At 44.8% G+C, this 13,830-nt stretch overlaps 1 pseudogene; it reads left to right on the top strand.

Moving 5' to 3' along the window:
• The first annotated feature begins 4,172 nt into the window (after positions 1-4,172).
• On the top strand, positions 4,173-4,290 carry LOC126253982 (5S ribosomal RNA; annotated as a pseudogene).
• The last annotated feature ends 9,540 nt before the right edge of the window (positions 4,291-13,830 follow it).

The raw sequence follows: 13,830 nt of genomic DNA, 5'->3' as shown, positions 1-13,830 counted from the left end.
AGATCGATGTCAGAGATATAGGCCTATAGTTTTGCGCATCATCTGAGGTACGACAGAAGATCAGATCTGCTGGATGCGTTTCATGTAAGTACTAATAGTTGTAAGCAAGAATACAGAGTGAATAATTCTTCGCTTCGTTACGCCACAAGTGAAGCTGTCGTGATCGTCTGTGTTACGTAAATATGCTGCGGAGTTCGAGTGTGACAATTTCAACAAGGATGGACAAGTATTATTTTGTTTATCATGTGAGCGAAGTATTGTTCCTGTCAAAAAGTTCCAAGTAGTACAGCATCTGAACACTGAAGCTCAAAGAAATGCAGCCAGAAAATTTGTAAGTGCTTCATTTAGGGAACAGGTTGACATCCACGGAGGTTCACGTGGCTCACTCGCCAAGGACTTGTGTTCAGCACTTATAAGCGTAAAGATTCCTCCGTGGTAAATAAATAATATTTATCCTAAAACTTTCTTAGAAAAATGTACTAATAGAAGAGTGCTTGACGAGTCTACCCTTCATATAATGTGTGTACCCGAGTGTTTCACCCAAGTTATTCCTGATATCCGGGAACGTTTAAAAAGTGAAGGAATTTGCATTTCAATTGACGAGCCCATAGACGCTGCAGGCCAGTGTGAATGTAGTGCAGTAATCAGTGCAATGAAATTGGGAAATATTAGGAAGGGTGAACCACTCTACAACTACACCACCTTTTAACGATTCCCTAGCTTTTTTGTGACCGGGTGGTGTAAAATACTACTGTGTACTATTATTTCTTACATATTCTGCTCCATACATTGTAAAAGCATTGGAAGTTCTTTACCACAAACGTTTGACCTGTTTAGCCAATGGGCTACATCGCGTAGCGGAAACGGTGAGATCACTATATCTGGTAGGTGACCGTCTTGTTTCCAGCGTCAAGAAAATTTTCGTTAAAGCGCTTGCTAGAGTTTCAATTTTCAGAGAACTCGCTCGCTTCATAGTTATAATCCCCTCCTCAGCCTGTTCTGACACGTTGTGGTTCGTGCCTGGAGGATGTATGTTACTATTTAAACATTTAAGCATGTGAACAAAATAATAGTTTACATCCGCGAGACACAGCTTGTATACGGATGGCTCAAAAGTGTTTCAAGTGATATAGAAAATAAACTACAGTACATATGTAGTCTCTTTACAACGCTGTCAAAAATTAAAAAAAATGCAGACTAAGAATAATTCATTGCAATGTTCATTATCCCTAGTCAATCAGGTATTGCAGACACTGTCCTTTTGAAACACATGGAGTTCCAAAAATGGTTTGATAAAAGCAGTGCAATACTTTTTACAGTAGCTGCGTAAAAATAGTCAAAATAAGATGAACTGATGACAATATTTATTAATAGTAACATTTTTATTTTGCATACCGCTAAGCATATTTAACGAATTTTAGAGCATTTTTTCATTTGTTTTTGAATAGAAACTCAGGCTCTGTTTGTCACCATAGAAGCTGCAATATTATGTCTAAAATTCAGTTGCAGCAAGGATATGACATGATTTTACGAATATTACATTATGAACATGAATCCTAATTTTTCCCTACAGAACATTTCGCTTAGTCCTTCAAACTATAGAGTGACGGCAACACTCATTACAAGGGATATTTTTCAAAAGGTAGAGGTCTGTAATATTAAAACAGTATAAAAAAAGCAACAACTAGTGATATTACTTTTAGTAGAGAGGAGCGAGTGTTCCAAGAGGCGCTGGATAGCTTGTGGCTGGTTCATTTAGTCATACTGAATACATCAATACTTAACTTAATGTTCCGTGGAAGATACCTGGAAGACTGGTAGTCTGTACTCCCGCTAAAAGCTGCTTACTACATTTTGGAGGGACAATAACTAGGGCTTACATCAATTCGGGGAGAGAAAAGCGAGACTGAAATGCGAATGGAAGACGGAGAGGAAGAAAATGCTTTGCCGGTCGCCGAACAGTGCTCCCCGAAAGTTGTTTACGAAAACTGAAGTAAATGCGTAGATGTGAAATCAATAGGACTCATCCAGATGATGCTATAAATGGGTGGATTTTCAGCAAGAATTCTGTAGTTCTACTTTATCATAAAACATGCTGTCATTCATTATATTTATTTAAAAAACCTAGAGAATAGGACAGAAATATTCCATTGTTAGACAACGTCTTTTGTTCAAAAGTGAGGTAAATGGCTGGCTGGCAATAACTCCTGACCTAGTTCCATAAACTCCACGGCTGGACGTGAAGAGACACCGCGCACAATGACGTAGTGCCAGCACTTCTCCAGTTTAAGGCCTGTCCCCCACGTCCAGTTGCCATCATAACTAGTGCAAAGTTGCATTAACCACAATCTTGTTAGAACGTTAAGTTACGGGGTGGCTAGAAACTAAGGCCCGAAGTTTCTTCTGGTGGATAAGAAGAGCTGAGGGGACACTTTCATGTAGGTGAATTACACTGGAAACATCGTATACTTTGGAAAACACGGTGTCCAGCGACACTAAAAAAATCCGGGTTTTATAGACCAAATTTTATATTTTCCAGAGTCGCACTGTGCTTATTACCTAGTCAATTTTCATAGATTTTATGACAAAATCTATAATTTTTTTTAATACATAGGAGTGTAATTCTGAGTAAAAGGAAAAACACTTAAAACGAACATTGTTTCCTCTAAACAAGACAAATATAAACGGATCCAGCAACAGGATTTAGTGCCAAATGTGGTAAGAACGAAAAATTGCAGGTGAATTAGAATGAAACAAGTTTACAAAGGAAGTAAAACATTAATAAAAAAAACCTCCATTGGAGACCATCAGCTGTTGCAAGTGCATACTTACTTAAAAACAAAGAGCATTATCTACTTTAGTATAAAATTACACTTTTTACAAAAAGACCTAAGAACGAAATTCAATAATATTTAAACAAAACTGGTATGGAAGGTATAATAGCCCGCATCTCGTGGTCGTGCGGTAGCGTTCTCGCTTCCCACGCCCGGGTTCCCGGGTTCGATTCCCGGCGGGGTCAGGGATTTTCTCTGCCTCGTGATGGCTGGGTGTTGTGTGCTGTCCTTAGGTTAGTTAGGTTTAAGTAGTTCTAAGTTCTAGGGGACTTATGACCACAGCAGTTGAGTCCTATAGTGCTCAGAGCCATTTGAACCATTTTTTTTGAAGGTATAATAACAGATTAGTCTGGTAACGACATATATATGGACACTATATGAAGTCACAAGTAGATGTATTTTAGTGATAGAACTTCTTCTTCAGTCTGATAAACCTCGTTCTCAGCACTTTCACTGAGTTTTGTGTTATTCCTTTGTAGCTCTCTTAGATTTTCTCTCATTTCTATGCTCTCTCTCTGATTTGATTTTGAGGACTTCTGAACCGCCCTTTCCTCTGCTGCTGGTTCAATGCATCTAATAGGTGCGCTTAGAACGCTGTGTATTAACTGCTTCGTGATGGGAATAGATGTAACACCCCCCGTAACCTTGAACACATCGAGAACGGTACAAAGTGGGAGTGGCTTCAGTTTTTCGACCAGAATGGAAGAGTTGACAGAGACACCTCTTTTAGAATGGCGTTTCCAAGGACCAGATTGCAAGCAAGCTTAATAAATGTCTGCCGATTTCCACGTCCACTTTTATACCCTGTGACCATCGTTCAGAACTGATTGGTGCAATCACGGTTCCAATTAAATTATTTAAGGATTTCCTTTAGTGGCCTGATCTGTAAACAATTTTGGAATTCACGGGCAATGGTATCAGCCTCATGATCACCAAAGCTATTTAAGGCAGCGAGCTGTCTTAAAGCTGTGTCTCTCTTCAAAAGGTCGGCGTCATTTACCACTTCTGAATTTAAGCATGTGATCCCCTTTGTAAAAGAATACCCCAGGAACGATTTATCCAGAATTTTGGATACCATACTCTTCATAAATATAAGCCACTCACTTCTAAACAGCAAGATATCCACTGATATAGCACATTAACCTCAAACCAGTCTCTGAGGTTGCAACAGATTTATGCTGTAGCTCAGGTCTATATTGAAAACAGTCTTATTGCATAAAATTTCTGGTTTTACACATTTTCTCACTAATTCTCCGATCATAGTCTGGAGGGACGCAAAGAGAAAAAGACCTGAAGGGGAACATGATTAAAATTTAGGAACAGTTCAATATGAGTGGGGGCAACGGCCTTGCCTCAGTGGATACACCGGTTCCCGTAAGATCACCGAAGATAAGCGCTGTCGGGCGTGGCCAGCACTTGGATGGGTGACCATCCCAGCCGCCATGTGCTGTTGCCATTTTTCGGGGTGCACTCAGCCTCGTGATGTAAATTGAGGAGCTATTCGACTGAATAGTAGCGGCTCCGGTCAAAGAAAACCATCGTAACGACTGGGAGAGCGGTGTGCTGATCACACGCTCCTCCTATCCGCATCCTCATGTGAGGATGACACGGCGGTCGGATGGTCCCGATGGGCCACTTGTGGCCTGAAGTCGGAGTACTTTTCAACCTGAGTGAAAAAGGCGAGGTGAACTCCCAGCATTTTGTCCCTCAGGGCCTCACATACTACTTGTTAACTATGACTTTAGGAATTAAAATGGTGGCTTTATGTTTCGGTTTTACTCCTCCTGTTACATTTTTCGCTTTTTACTTTTCTAGCGCTCTTTCCAACAGCCTTATCATTTGATGAGACATAACTGCCTCCATTTTGTTATCCACCAACTGAATGGCATGAAACTTATGGGCGGAAACAGAGGTGCTTGTAATGTTGGTGAAATCAGCTCGACGGGACGGAACATTTATAAGCAGATTACATAAAAAAACTGAATAAGGTTCCAACAAGCGCTAGTCTTGTAGACTGTATGTAAGACAGATGGCCCAAAGTCCAAATACACAGGGTTATATGGATTACTATCCCAAAAATGAACAAACAGAGCGATCTTCTTATTTGGCTAACCTTATTTAAGCTCTCATCAAACCCAAGCAGACCATGAGACAGGCAGGAACAGTGTCCTGTAGTTGTTCAGTGATAAACTGCCCTAGTCAGAAAAGAAAGCTATAATTTACTTTTGACTTTTGAAGCTGCAATATGGAAGCAATTTCATTGTTTGGAAAAATATCCGGTGAGAGAGTAACAGGGTTGCCCGTGTCCCGAGGAGATTGGTGTCTCACAGTAGACACAAACGGATCTTTGCCTTTGTCTGAATGTAATCTGACATCGTTGGCCTTCGCACAGACGTTCCCGCAGAAGCAGCCTGATACGATTGCCTCGGGATCGCACCAGGTTACTGGGACACTTCATGACTGCGTGAAGCATTCCCTGCCTGCGCTGCAACAGACTAAAACTTTACAGAGCCTAATTACAGGTACTACTTTTATACGCTGAAATTCGTAATTTTATTTTCCAGTGCACTTACTAAGTCGAGCGCACCATTCGCACCTACATCTACAATTCGTGATTACTCTGCAATTCACAATCAAGTGCCTGGCAGAGGGTTCATCGAACCACATTCTGGCTGTTTCTCTGCCGTTCCAATCTCGAAGAGCGCGCTAGAAAATGAGCAGTTAAATCTCTCTGTGCGAATCTCCTTATATTTTACTATGGTTATTATTTCTTCCTGTGTTGCTGGGTGCCAAAAACATTTTCGAATCCGCGGGGCAAAGTCTGTGATTGAAATCCTGCTGCAACGAAAAGCGCCCGTGTTTTAATGCTTACCACCGCGATTCGCTTATCATATCCGTCGCACTTTCTCTCGTATTTCGCGATAATACAAAACAGGCTACCCTTCTTTGAACTTTTTCGATGCCTTCCGTCAATCCTACCTGATGCGGATGCCATCCTTGCCAGAAGTGGACAATCAAGCGTAGTGTAGGCAACCTCTGTAGTAGATTTGTTGCATCTTCTAAATGTTCTGCCAATAAATCGCTGTCTTTGGTTCGTTTTCCCCACAACATTGTCTCTGTGATCGTTCCAATTTAAGTTATTCGTAATTGTAACCGCTAAGTATGTAGTTGAATTCGCAGCCTTTAGACTTGTGTGTCTTATAGTATAACTGAAATTTAGTGGGTTCTGTTTAGCAATCATGCGGATAATTTCACATTTTTCGTTATTTAAAGTCAATTACTACCTTTCACATCATACAGATATCATGACTAAATCATTCTGAAGTTGATTTGGATCATTCGTTAACTTTACAAGAAAATAAATGCCAGCATCATCTTCAAGGGGCTGCTCAGATTGTCTTCTAAATCGTTTATGCAGTTCAGAACAGCGAAAGGCCTATAAAACTTTCTCAGGGAAGGCCAAATATTGCTTCGGCTTTAATCGATGACTTTCCGTGAGTTACTACTAACTGTGCTGTTTCTGACAGGAAATCATGAATCCAGCCTCACTCCGTAAGCATGCAACTTGATTAGAAGTCGCTTTTGAGATGTTGGCACAGGTTTTTACATATCAAAGCAAGAAGTTTGTTGTTACGAAAAACACAAACAAAATACGTAAACATGTTCTTGTAACCTTCCCATTTCATGTATTGAAACTGTGAGACATATGACCTGATCTATTGCGCTGGCATGCAAGAACTCTGTCCATGAAATTCACTATGACTACGCGACAAGTTTCCACATCCATTTCGCTGTTCACTCGTCGAATTTCCTCCAAGTCATGGATGTTTCGGGGTTTATTGGAATACACCACTGACTTACGAAGACCTGACAGAAAACAGTCACAAGGAGTTAAGTTACTTGAGTTGAGATACGTGACCTTTGTGGTCATTGATGAGCAGCATTGATATGTTCCTGCCGGTCGAAAACCCACAAAACTACGGCACAAGAGCAAATCAAGGAAGCACGACCAGGCTGCAGAAGAAGGCTGCACGTCTGGTTTGCTGTTGTGTCGTGGTTTTGTGCGTTTGTGATCGTCAGGGAACTCCCAGGAGTGGTACGTCCTTTTGTTGTTGTTGTTTTCAGTTGGAAGACTGGATTCATGGAGCTCCCCACGTTATTCTATCCTGTGCAAGTCACTTCGTTTCTAAACAACTACTGCAACCAATATCCATTTACACATGTTTCCTGTACTCGCCTCTTGGCCTTCCTCTTGCACAGCTGTTCCACGTCCGTCCGCGGCCAGGCCGGGCTTGCCGGTCGTTGGATTGCCGTGGGGTGGGGGTGGGGGTGGGGGTGAGGGGTGCCGAAGCAACGGCTGCCGATGGGCGCACAACACCGCTTCGAAACTGGTCAATGAGTGCATCGAGCAAAGCAGAAGGCAAGCGAATGCCTCTGCCCAAAAGAAAACAGGCTACTGCGCATTTTCCAGAGTTTTTGGACAAAATAATTACGATATGTTTTCAGAACAAAATATATCCATACGTTTTCCAGATTTCCCTGGTTTTCCAGTACGCTGGAGACCGTGACAAAGCTTTCGCTTTACTCTAAACATTCGTACACCTACTTACAATCATCTATTTATAACTCTAGCTTGTGAGATGGACATACACTCCTGGAAATTGAAATAAGAACACCGTGAATTCATTGTCCCAGGAAGGGGAAACTTTATTGACACATTCCTGGGGTCAGATACATCACATGATCACACTGACAGAACCACAGGCACATAGACACAGGCAACAGAGCATGCACAATGTCGGCACTAGTACAGTGTATATCCACCTTTCGCAGCAATGCAGGCTGCTATTCTCCCATGGAGACGATCGTAGAGATGCTGGATGTAGTCCTGTGGAACAGCTTGCCATGCCATTTCCACCTGGCGCCTCAGTTGGACCAGCGTTCGTGCTGGACGTGCAGACCGCGTGAGACGACGCTTCATCCAGTCCCAAACATGCTCAATGGGGGACAGATCCGGAGATCTTGCTGGCCAGGGTAGTTGACTTACACCTTCTAGAGCACGTTGGGTGGCACGGGATACATGCGGACGTGCATTGTCCTGTTGGAACAGCAAGTTCCCTTGCCGGTCTAGGAATGGTAGAACGATGGGTTCGATGACGGTTTGGATGTACCGTGCACTATTCAGTGTCCCCTCGACGATCACCAGTGGTGTACGGCCAGTGTAGGAGATCGCTCCCCACACCATGATGCCGGGTGTTGGCCCTGTGTGCCTCGGTCGTATGCAGTCCTGATTGTGGCGCTCACCTGCACGGCGCCAAACACGCATACGACCATCATTGGCACCAAGGCAGAAGCGACTCCCATCGCTGAAGACGACACGTCTCCATTCGTCCCTCCATTCACGCCTGTCGCGACACCACTGGAGGCGGGCTGCACGATGTTGGGGCGTGAGTGGAAGACGGCCTAACGGTGTGCGGGACCGTAGCCCAGCTTCATGGAGACGGTTGCGAATGGTCCTCGCCGATACCCCAGGAGCAACAGTGTCCCTAATTTGCTGGGAAGTGGCGGTGCGGTCCCCTACGGCACTGCGTAGGATCCTACGGTCTTGGCGTGCATCCGTGCGTCGCTGCGGTCCGGTCCCAGGTCGACGGGCACGTGCACCTTCCGCCGACCACTGGCGACAACATCGATGTACTGTGGAGACCTCACGCCCCACGTGTTGAGCAATTCGGCGGTACGTCCACCCGGCCTCCCGCATGCCCACTATACGCCCTCGCTCAAAGTCCGTCAACTGCACAAACGGTTCACGTCCACGCTGTCGCGGCATGCTACCAATGTTAAAGACTGCGATGGAGCTCCGTATGCCACGGCAAACTGGCTGACACTGACGGCGGCGGTGCACAAATGCTGCGCAGCTAGCGCCATTCGACGGCCAACACCGCGGTTCCTGGTGTGTCCGCTGTGCCGTGCGTGTGATCATTGCTTGTACAGCCCTCTCGCAGTGTCCGGAGCAAGTATGGTGGGTCTGACACACCGGTGTCAATGTGTTCTTTTTTCCATTTCCAGGAGTGTATTATGAAAAGATAGCCACGCTGGGTAGCGGAGCAGTCCAGGGCGCCTCGCCACGGTTCGCGCGTCTTACCCTGTCGGAGGTTCGAGTCCTCCCTCGGGCATGGGTGTGTGTGTTGACCTTAGCGTAAGTCAGTTTAAGTTAGACTAAGTATAGTGTAAGCCTAGAGACCGATGACCTCGGCAGCATGGTCCCATACTTCCAAATTTTCACCAGCTAGACAGCGTAATTTAAAGGCAAGTTGTGATTTTCTACTGTATACATCCTCAGATTTACATATACACTATTGTTTAGCTTTCACTTTATGCTGGAGCATTTTGTTACTCTAAATTAGTCTGTGTAATGACGTTGTAGCATTTCTAGATTTGCGTCTGGAGGAAGCCGAGCAGATACTACAACACACAAAATACTAGATATCTTTATTAAAACTTCGACGAAATAGAGTATTTAATTTGGAAACAATCCATATTCACAGGAATGTCACTAAATGTATGTTGCGGTCGTTGAATGATACAACTTTTCACTTGCTTCGATACGGAACGATAATCTCATCTCAGTGTAGAATTGAATTTAAGCTTTGACAGACGATCTGGCTTCTAATACAGCTCGCACTGCTAAATCTGAAGTAAGACGATGCTGTCTACATAAGCGACGGTTAACGAGTGGGCTGAGCGGCCCTGCGGTCTGGCCGGCCGGAGTTGCCGAGCGGTTCTAGGCGCTACAGCCTGGAACCGCGCTCTGACTTATGCAAGTATCCAACAGCAGTGTACTTGTAGAATCTCTTGAGCGCGTGTCTTCGGCAACGTCCCTCATTGGTTGTGTGTCAGGCAGCAACTCTTTCTACTTGTGGTTTCGTCGTGAGGCATCATGCTTGACATGGGACCTCGTTATTCCTTTCCAGAAAGCGTGTTGTTGTTGATGTTGTGGTCTTCAGTCCTGAGACTGGTTTGATGCAGCTCTCCACGCTACTCTATCCTGAGCAAGCTTCTTCATCTTCCAGTACCTACTGCAACTTACATCCTTCTGAATCTGCTTGGTGTATTCATCTCTTGGTCTCCCTCTACGATTTTTACCCTCCACGCTGCCCTCCAATACAAAATTGGTGGTCCCTCGATGTCTCAGAACATGTCCTACCAACCGATCCCTACTTCTAGTCAAGTTGTGCCACAAGCTCCTCTTCTCCCCAGTTCTATTCAATACCTCCTCATTTGTTATGTGATATACCCATCTAATCTTCAGCATTCTTCTGTAGCACTACATATCGAAAGCTTCTATTCTCTTCTTGTCTAAACTATTTATCGTCCATGTTTCACTTCCATACATGGCTACACTCCATACAAATACTTTCAGAACCGACTTCCTGACACTTAAATCTATACTCGATGTTAACAAATTTCTCTTCTTCAGAAAGGTTTTCCTTGCCATTGCCAGTCTACATTTTATATACTCCCTACTTCGACCATCATCAGTTATTTTGCTCCCCAAATAGCAAAACTCCTTTACTACTTTAAGTGTCTCATTTCCTAATCTAATTCCCTCAGCATCACCCGACTTAATTCGACTACATTCCATTATCCTCGTTTTGCTTTTGGTGATGTTCATCTTATATCCTCTCTTCAAGACACTATCCATTCCGTTCAACTGCTATTCCAAGTCCTTTGCTGTCTCTGACAGAATTACAATGTCATCGGCGAACCTCAAAGTTTTTATTTCTTCTCCAGCCTCTACATCCTTACATTTGTCCTCTAGCCATCCCTGCTTAGCCATTTTGCACTTCCTGTCGATCTCATTTTTGAGACGTCTGTATTCCTTTTTACCTGCTTCATTTACTGCTTTTTATATTTTCTCCTTTCATCAATGAAATTCAATATTTCTTCTGTTACCCAAGGAGTTCTAGAAGCCCTCGTCTTTTTACCTATTTGATGCTCTGCTGCCTTCACTACTTCATCCCTCAAAGCTACCCATTCTTCTTCTACTGTACTTCTTTACCCCATTCCTGCCAATTGTTCCCTTATGCTCTCCCTGAAACTCAGTACAATCTCTGGTTCTTTCAGTTTATCCAGGTCCCATCTCCTTAAATTCCCACCTTTTTGCAGTTTCTTCAGTTTTAATCTACAGTTCGTAACTAATATATTGTGGTCAGACTCCGCATCTGCCCCTGGAAATGTCTTACAATTTAAAACCTGGTTCCTAAATCTCTGTCTTACCATTATGTAATCAATCTGAAACCTGTCAGTATCTGCAGGCTTCTTCCATGTATACAACCTTCTTTTATCATCCTTGAACCAAGTGTTAGCTATGATTAAGTTGTGCTCTGTGCAAAATTCTACCAGGCGGCTTCGTCTTTCATTTCTTACCCCCAATCCATAGTCACCTATTACGTTCCCTTCTCTCCCTTTTCCTACTGACGAATTCCAGTCACCCATGACTATTAAATTTTCGTCTCCCTTCACTATGCGAATAATTTCTTTTACTTCATCATACATTTCTTCAATTTCTTCGTCATTGGCAGAGCTAGTTGGCATATAAACTTGTACTAATGTAGTAGGCGTGGACTTCGTGTCTATCTTGGCCACAATAATGCGTTCACTGTGCTGTTTGTAGTAGCTTACCCGCACTCCTATTTTTTTATTCATTATTAAACCAACTCCTGCATTACCCCTATTTGATTTGGTGTTTATAACCCTGTATTCACCTGACCAAAAGTCTTGTTCCTCCCGCCACCGAACTTCACTAATTCCCACTATATCTTACTTTAACCTGTCCATTTCCCTTTTTAAATTTTCTAACCTACCTGCCCGATTAAGGGATCTGACATTCCACGCTCCGATCCGTAGAACACAAGTTTTCTTTCTCCTGATAACGACGTCCTCTTGAGTAGTTCCCGCCCGGAGATCCGAATGGGGGACTATTGCACCTCCGGAATATTTACCCAAGAGGACGCCATCATCATTTAATCATACAGTAAAGCTGCATGCCCTCGGGAAAAATTACGGCTGTAGTTTCCCCTTGATTTCAGCCGTTCGCAGTACCAGAACAGCAAGGCCATTTTGGTTAGTGTTACAAGGGCAGATCAGTCAATCATCCAGACTGTTGCCCTTGCTACTACTGAAAAGTCTGCTGCCCCTCTTCAGGAACCACACGTTTGTCTGGCCTCTCAACAGATACCCCTCCGTTGTGGTTGCACCTACGGTACGGCCATCTGTGTCGCTGAGGCACGCAAGCCTCTTCACCAACGGCAAGGTCCATGGTTCATGGGGGGAGGTCCAGAAAGCATACACACTGTAATTTTGTTTTTGGAATACGTAGTTGCAGTCAACAAAAACAGATACAGCTCATCACCTCCTTCATGTGACGCCCATTGTCGATGGAAAGTGACAGTTCCCAAATTAGTCTAGCGCGATATTAGTTTTCTCGATTTGAATTAACAGGGACTTCAACACACGAAGAATAACCGGTACTCCAGCAGCAAAAGCAACATTGGTAGCATGCCGCGACAGCGTGGACGTGAACCGTTTGTGCAGTTGACGGACTTTGAGCGAGGGCGTATAGTGGACATGCGGGAGGCCGGGTGGACGTACCGCCGAATTGCTCAACACGTGGGGCGTGAGGTCTCCACAGTACATCGATGTTGTCGCCAGTGGTCGGCGGAAGGTGCACGTGCCCGTCGACCTGGGACCGGACCGCAGCGACGCACGGATGCGCGCCTAGACCGTAGGATCCTACGCAGTGCCGTAGGGGACCGCACCGCCACTTCCCAGCAAATTAGGGACACTGTTGCTCCTGGGGTATCGGCGAGGACCATTCGCAACCGTCTCCATGAAGCTGGGCTACGGTCCCGCACACCGTTAGGCCGTCTTCCGCTCACGTCCCAACATCGTGCAGCCCGCCTCCAGTGGTGTCGCAACAAGCGTGAATGGAGGGACGAATGGAGACGTGTCGTCTTCAGCGATGAGAGTCGCTTCTGCCTTGGTGCCAATGATGGTCGTATGCGTGTTTGGCGCCGTGCAGGTGAGCGCCACAATCAGGACTGCATACGACCGAGGCACACAGGGCCAACACCCGGCATCATGGTGTGGGGAGCGATCTCCTACACTGGCCGTACACCACTGGTGATCGTCGAGGGGACACTGAATAGTGCACGGTACATCCAAACCGTCATCGAACCCATCGTTCTACCATTCCTAGACCGGCAAGGGAACTTGCTGTTCCAACAGGACAATGCACGTCCGCATGTATCCCGTGCCACCCAACGTGCTCTAGAAGGTGTAAGTGAACTACCCTGGCCAGCAAGATCTCCGGATCTGTCCCCCATTGAGCATGTTTGGGACTGGATGAAGCGTCGTCTCACGCGGTCTGCACGTCCAGCACGAACGCTGGTCCAACTGAGGCGCCAGGTGGAAATGGCATGGCAAGCCGTTCCACAGGACTACATCCAGCATCTCTACGATCGTCTCCATGGGAGAATAGCAGCCTGCATTGCTGCGAAAGGTGGATATACACTGTACTAGTGCCGACATTGTGCATGCTCTGTTGCCTGTGTCTATGTGCCTGTGGTTCTGTCAGTGTGATCATGTGATGTATCTGACCCCAGGAATGTGTCAATAAGGTTTCCCCTTCCTGGGACAATGAATTCACGGTGTTCTTATTTCAATTTCCAGGAGTGTATTTTGCTGTCTCTGTTCATTAATATCGAGAAAACTAATATCGCGCCACACTAATCTGGCACCGAACTGTCGAATGGACACGTGCAATTCCGCTTTGAATCTAATTTTCACTTTAGTCAAGATATTCGTCGCGTGAGAACAGCAACTACGAGGGTTGGGACTTTAATAGTGGAAACTTTTTATTTACAGCTCGTACAAAATAGATACGTGTTTCAAAGTTTTACTGAACTTCAAAGTAGCCACCAGCATTGTGTATATG

Source organism: Schistocerca nitens, chromosome 4 (assembly GCF_023898315.1).
Source record: "Schistocerca nitens isolate TAMUIC-IGC-003100 chromosome 4, iqSchNite1.1, whole genome shotgun sequence".
NCBI classification, from domain to species: Eukaryota; Metazoa; Arthropoda; class Insecta; order Orthoptera; family Acrididae; genus Schistocerca; species Schistocerca nitens.
This window is presented reverse-complemented; position numbering and strand designations above follow the sequence as displayed.